The 7,500-nt window shown below is 43.9% G+C and overlaps 1 protein-coding gene across 1 annotated transcript in view; it reads right to left on the minus strand.

Moving 5' to 3' along the window:
• wnt5b (wingless-type MMTV integration site family, member 5b) overlaps positions 1-7,500 on the minus strand; it is a 37,578-nt gene that overhangs the window by 10,731 nt on the left and 19,347 nt on the right. The gene's annotated exons all lie outside the window — the stretch shown is intronic.

Here is a 7,500-nt window from a genome sequence, read left to right on the forward strand (position 1 = left end):
TGTGAGCTCTGTGGGTCTTTCTGTGAGCTCTGTGAGTCTTTCTGTGAGCTCTGTGGGTCTTTCTGTGAGCTCTGTGAGTCTTTCTGTGAGCTCTGTGGGTCTTTCTGTGAGCTCTGTGAGTCTTTCTGTGAGCTCTGTGGGTCTTTCTGTGAGCTCTGTGGGTCTTTCTGTGAGCTCTGTGAGTCTTTCTGTGAGCTCTGTGGGTCTTTCTGTGAGCTCTGTGGGTCTTTCTGTGAGCTCTGTGAGTCTTTCTGTGAGCTCTGTGAGTCTTTCTGTGAGCTCTGTGGGTCTTTCTGTGAGCTCTGTGAGTCTTTCTGTGAGCTCTGTGAGTCTTTCTGTGAGCTCTGTGGGTCTTTCTGTGAGCTCTGTGGGTCTTTCTGTGAGCTCTGTGGGTCTTTTTGTGAGCTCTGTGGGTCTTTCTGTGAGCTCTGTGAGTCTTTCTGTGAGCTCTGTGAGTCTTTCTGTGTGGTGATGAATGTCAACAGTGCCGTGTTTGTTTTGGGAGGTATTAACGCTTTTAGCTTAACACACAGACACACAGAGACAGACTCCTTCCTAAACACATCCCCAGCTCTTAGAGCGGGAGGGCGGGCAGGGGGACAGGTTCAGACCAGTGCTTCCTCCTCCATCGGTTCTTTTGAAAACCTCAGGTCACTCCGGAGGGCGGAGAAAGAGAGGGAGTTGAAAGGAATAAGAAATCAAATCGGCCTGGAAATGTCAAGTTCACTATAAAGCAGGCAGGCAGTGGTTAAGTCTCTATAACTAACTGTGGATGCAGGCAGTGGTTAAGTCTCTATAACTAACTGTGGATTCAGGCAGTGGTTAAGTCTCTATAACTAACTGTGGATGCAGGCAGTGGTTACGTCTCTATAACTAACTGTGGATTCAGGCAGTGGTTAAGTCTCTATAACTAACTGTGGATGCAGGCAGTGGTTGTCTCTATAACTAACTGTGGATTCAGGCAGTGGTTACGTCTCTATAACTAACTGTGGATGCAGGCAGTGGTTAAGTCTCTATAACTAACTGTGGATTCGGGTAGTGGTTAAGTCTCTATAACTAACTGTGGATGCAGGCAGTGGTTAAGTCTCTATAACTAACTGTGGATTCAGGCAGTGGTTACGTCTCTATAACTAACTGTGGATTCGGGTAGTGGTTAAGTCTCTATAACTAACTGTGGATTCAGGCAGTGGTTAAGTCTCTATAACTAACTGTGGATGCAGGCAGTGGTTGTCTCTATAACTAACTGTGGATTCCGGCAGTGGTTACGTCTCTATAACTAACTGTGGATTCAGGCAGTGGTTAAGTCTCTATAACTAACTGTGGATTCAGGCAGTGGTTAAGTCTCTATAACTAACTGTGGATTCAGGCAGTGGTTAAGTCTCTATAACTAACTGTGGATGCAGGCAGTGGTTAAGTCTCTATAACTAACTGTGGATTCGGGCAGTGGTTAAGTCTCTATAACTAACTGTGGATTCGGGTAGTGGTTAAGTCTCTATAACTAACTGTGGATTCAGGCAGTGGTTACGTCTCTATAACTAACTGTGGATTCAGGCAGTGGTTAAGTCTCTATAACTAACTGTGGATTCAGGCAGTGGTTACGTCTCTATAACTAACTGTGGATTCAGGCAGTGGTTAAGTCTCTATAACTAACTGTGGATTCGGGCAGTGGTTAAGTCTCTATAACTAACTGTGGATTCAGGCAGTGGTTAAGTCTCTATAACTAACTGTGGATTCGGGCAGTGGTTAAGTCTCTATAACTAACTGTGGATACAGGCAGTGGTTAAGTCTCTATAACTAACTGTGGATTCAGGCAGTGGTTAAGTCTCTATAACTAACTGTGGATTCAGGCAGTGGTTAAGTCTCTATAACTAACTGTGGATTCAGGCAGTGGTTAAGTCTCTATAACTAACTGTGGATTCAGGCAGTGGTTAAGTCTCTATAACTAACTGTGGATTCAGGCAGTGGTTAAGTCTCTATAACTAACTATGGATTCAGGCAGTGGTTAAGTCTCTATAACTAACTGTGGATACAGGCAGTGGTTAAGTCTCTATAACTAACTGTGGATTCAGACAGTGGTTAAGTCTCTATAACTAACTGTGGATTCAGGCAGTGGTTAAGTCTCTATAACTAACTGTGGATTCAGGCAGTGGTTAAGTCTCTATAACTAACTGTGGATTCGAGCAGTGGTTAAGTCTCTATAACTAACTGTGGATTCAGCCAGTGGTTAAGTCTCTATAACTAACTGTGGATTCGGGCAGTGGTTAAGTCTCTATAACTAATGGTGGATACAGGCAGTGGTTAAGTCTCTATAACTAACTGTGGATTCGGGCAGTGGTTAAGTCTCTATAACTAACTGTGGATACAGGCAGTGGTTAAGTCTCTATAACTAACTGTGGATTCAGACAGTGGTTAAGTCTCTATAACTAACTGTGGATTCAGGCAGTGGTTAAGTCTCTATAACTAACTGTGGATTCAGGCAGTGGTTAAGTCTCTATAACTAACTGTGGATTCAGGCAGTGGTTAAGTCTCTATAACTAACTGTGGATTCAGGCAGTGGTTAAGTCTCTATAACTAACTGTGGATTCAGGCAGTGGTTAAGTCTCTATAACTAACTGTGGATACAGGCAGTGGTTAAGTCTCTATAACTAACTGTGGATTCAGGCAGTGGTTAAGTCTCTATAACTAACTGTGGATTCAGGCAGTGGTTAAGTCTCTATAACTAACTGTGGATTCAGGCAGTGGTTAAGTCTCTATAACTAACTGTGGATACAGGCAGTGGTTAAGTCTCTATAACTAACTGTGGATTCAGGCAGTGGTTAAGTCTCTATAACTAACTGTGGATTCAGGCAGTGGTTAAGTCTCTATAACTAACTGTGGATTCGGGCAGTGGTTAAGTCTCTATAACTAACTGTGGATTCAGACAGTGGTTAAGTCTCTATAACTAACTGTGGATTCAGGCAGTGGTTAAGTCTCTATAACTAATGGTGGATACAGGCAGTGGTTAAGTCTCTATAACTAACTGTGGATTCAGGCAGTGGTTAAGTCTCTATAACTAACTGTGGATTCAGGCAGTGGTTAAGTCTCTATAACTAACTGTGGATTCGGGCAGTGGTTAAGTCTCTATAACTAACTGTGGATTCAGCCAGTGGTTAAGTCTCTATAACTAACTGTGGATTCAGGCAGTGGTTAAGTCTCTATAACTAATGGTGGATACAGGCAGTGGTTAAGTCTCTATAACTAACTGTGGATTCAGGCAGTGGTTAAGTCTCTATAACTAACTGTGGATACAGGCAGTGGTTAAGTCTCTATAACTAACTGTGGATTCAGACAGTGGTTAAGTCTCTATAACTAACTGTGGATTCAGGCAGTGGTTAAGTCTCTATAACTAACTGTGGATTCAGGCAGTGGTTAAGTCTCTATAACTAACTGTGGATTCAGGCAGTGGTTAAGTCTCTATAACTAACTGTGGATTCGGGCAGTGGTTAAGTCTCTATAACTAACTGTGGATTCAGCCAGTGGTTAAGTCTCTATAACTAACTGTGGATTCAGGCAGTGGTTAAGTCTCTATAACTAACTGTGGATACAGGCAGTGGTTAAGTCTCTATAACTAACTGTGGATTCAGGCAGTGGTTAAGTCTCTATAACTAACTGTGGATACAGGCAGTGGTTAAGTCTCTATAACTAACTGTGGATTCGGGCAGTGGTTAAGTCTCTATAACTAACTGTGGATTCAGGCAGTGGTTAAGTCTCTATAACTAACTGTGGATTCAGACAGTGGTTAAGTCTCTTTAACTAACTGTGGATACAGGCAGTGGTTAAGTCTCTATAACTAACTGTGGATTCAGGCAGTGGTTAAGTCTCTATAACTAACTGTGGATTCAGGCAGTGGTTACGTCTCTATAACTAACTGTGGATTCAGACAGTGGTTAAGTCTCTATAACTAACTGTGGATACAGGCAGTGGTTAAGTCTCTATAACTAACTGTGGATACAGGCAGTGGTTAAGTCTTTATAACTAACTGTGGATTCAGGCAGTGGTTAAGTCTCTATAACTAACTGTGGATTCAGGCAGTGGTTAAGTCTCTATAACTAACTGTGGATTCGGGCAGTGGTTAAGTCTCTATAACTAACTGTGGATTCAGGCAGTGGTTAAGTCTCTATAACTAACTGTGGATTCAGGCAGTGGTTAAGTCTCTATAACTAACTGTGGATGCAGGCAGTGGTTGTCTCTATAACTAACTGTGGATTCAGGCAGTGGTTAAGTCTCTATAACTAACTGTGGATTCGGGCAGTGGTTAAGTCTCTATAACTAACTGTGGATTCAGGCAGTGGTTAAGTCTCTATAACTAACTGTGGATTCAGGCAGTGGTTAAGTCTCTATAACTAACTGTGGATTCAGGCAGTGGTTGAGTCTCTATAACTAACTGTGGATTCAGGCAGTGGTTAAGTCTCTATAACTAATTGTGGATTCAGGCAGTGGTTAAGTCTCTATAACTAATTGTGGATTCAGGCAGTGGTTAAGTCTCTATAACTAACTGTGGATTCAGGCAGTGGTTAACATTTACATTTACATTTAAGTCATTTAGCAGACGCTCTTATCCAGAGCGACTTACAAATTGGTGCATTCACCTTATGATATCCAGTGGAACAACCACTTTACAATAGTGCATCTAAATCATAAGTCTCTATAACTAACTGTGGATTCGGGCAGTGGTTAAGTCTCTATAACTAACTGTGGATTCGGGCAGTGGGTCGGGGTGACTGGCCCCGTTACCTCTGAGGAATGTTCGGTGACCTTTTGACCCCACCAGACTCCAAGGGTGTTAGCCCCACTGACAGCACACACACACACACACACACACACACACACACACACACACACACACACACACACACACACACACACACACACACACACACACACACACACACACACACACACACACACACACACACACACACTATAGGCTGCAGCAGAGCAGAGGCCATTTGGTGCTCCCAATAAATTATTTACCCCCCTACCCTTCCCCCTACTCTATCCCCATACCCAGCCCTACCCTCCCTACCCTACCTGGCCCTACCCCCTACCCTACCTGTCCCTACCCCCAAACCCAGCCCTACCAACTACCCTACCCTACCCGTCCCCACCCTAACCCCTACCCGTCCCCACCCTAACCCCTACCCTACCTGTCCCTATCCTATGTGTGTGTGTGTGTGTGTGTGTGTGTTGCCCCTTAGACATCCGATCATGGTAGAGTTTTAGCTGCGTCCCAAATGACACCCTATTCCCTATATAGTGCACTACTTAGACCAGAACCCTATTCCCTATATAGTGCACTACTTTAGACCAGAGCCCTATTCCCTATATAGTGCACTACTTAGACCAGAACCCTATTCCCTATATAGTGCACTACTTAGACCAGAACCCTATTCCCTATATAGTGCACTACTTTTGACCTCGTATGGCCTTGATCAAAAATCCCTTATTGATGACACTTGTTAAATCCACTTCAATCAGTGTAGATGAAGGTTAAAGATATATTGTTTGAGACATGGATTGTGTGTATGTGCCATTCAGAGGGTGAATTGAAGTGCCTCTGAACGGGGTATGGTAGTAGGTGCCAGGCGCACCAGTTTGAGTCAAGAACTGCAACGCTGCTGGGTTTTTCACGCTCAACAGTTTCCCCGTGTGTATCAAGAATGGTCCACAACCCAAAGGACATCCAGCCAACTTGACACAACTGTAGGAAGCACTGGAGTCAACATGGGCCAGCCTCCCTGTAGAACGCTTTAGACACCTTGTACAGTCCATGCCCCGTCCGTGAATTGAGGCTGTTCTGAAGGCAAAAGGGGGTGCAACCCAATATTAGGATGGTGTTCCTAATATTTTGTCCACTCCGAGCGAGAGGGGGAAAGGGTACCATGAGGGACTGAGTTTTAGAGCCTCTGGAGTTTAGTTTGTTAGTTTAGCCGGCGCTTTGGGTTTCCTCTAGGATCTCATTCACATATTGACCTTGCACGAAAATAAACCAACAATTACGAAGCTAAGCAAACCTTGGAGTTCTCTCTCTCTTTCTTCCTTTCTCTCCCTCTCTTTCTCTCGCTCTCTCTCTCTCTCTCTCTCTAAGCAAACCATGGGGATGTTGTAAAAGGCACTGAGAGTGCTTCCTTCTTGTCTAGGAGCTACTCTTGTGTTTCTGGGCCCTCCTCCTGTCCAAATAAAGTGTTTCTTTATCTCATTCTTTTCTCTCTGTCTCTTTCTTTCTGTCTCTGTCTCTGCCTCTCCCTCCATCCGTGTCGGTCAGTCAAACCTTGTGGACCCCTGGATGGATATGCAGTACATAGTTCTGTACGCAACCCATACAGTACCAGTCAAAAGTTTGGACACACCTACTTATTCAAGGTTTTTTCTTAATTTTTATTATTTTTTATCTTGTAGAATAATAGTGAAGACATCAACACTATGAAATAACACATATGGAATCATGTAGCAACCAAAAAAGTGTTAAACAAATCGAAATATATTTTTGATTTTAGATTCTTCAAAGTATCCACCCTTTGCCTTGATAACAGCTTTGCACACTCTTGGCATTTTCTCAACCAGCTTCACCTGGAATGCTTTTCCAACAGTCTTGAAGGAGTTCCCACATATGCTGAGCACTTGTTGGCTGCTTTTCCTTCACTCTGCGATCCAACTCATCCCAAACCATCTCAATTGAGTTGAGATCGGGTGATTGCGGAGGCCAGGTCATCTGATGCAGCACTCCATCACTCTACTTCTTGGTCAAAAAGCCCTTACGCAGCCTGGAGGTGTTTTTGGTCATTGTCCTGTTGAAAAAAAAATGATAGTCCCACTAAGCGCAAACCAGATGGGATGGCATATTGGTGCAGAATCCTGTAGTAGCCATGCTGGTTAAGTGTGTCTTGAATTCTAAATAAATTACAGACAATGTCACTAGAAAAGCACCCCCACAACATCACACCTCCTCCTCCATGCTTCACGGTGGGAACCACACATGAGGAGATCATCCGTTCACCTCGTCTGTGTCTCACAAAGACATGGCGGTTGGAACCAAAAACCTCAAATTTGGATTCATCCGACCAAATGACTGATTTCCACCGGTCTAATGTCCATTGCTCATGTTTCTTGGCCCAAGTAAGTCTCTTCTTCTTATTGGTGTCCTTTAGTAGTGGTTTCTTTGCAGCAATTCGACCATGAAGGCCTGATTCACGCAGTCTCCTCTGAACAGTCGATGTTGATTTTGTCTGTTACTTGAACTCTGTGATGCATTTATTTGGGCTGCAATTTCTGAGGCTGGTAACTCTAGTGAACTTATCCTCTGCAGCAGAGGAAACTCTGGATCTTCCTTTCCTGTGGCGGTCCTCATGAGAGCCAGTTTCATCATAGCGCTTGATGGTCTTTCGACTGCACCCACAAAACACCAGTCTCAACGTCAACAGTGAAGAGGCGACTCTGGGATGATGGCCTTCTAGGCAGAGT

This window comes from Salvelinus namaycush, unplaced genomic scaffold (genome assembly GCF_016432855.1).
Source record: "Salvelinus namaycush isolate Seneca unplaced genomic scaffold, SaNama_1.0 Scaffold83, whole genome shotgun sequence".
NCBI lineage: Eukaryota > Metazoa > Chordata > Actinopteri > Salmoniformes > Salmonidae > Salvelinus > Salvelinus namaycush.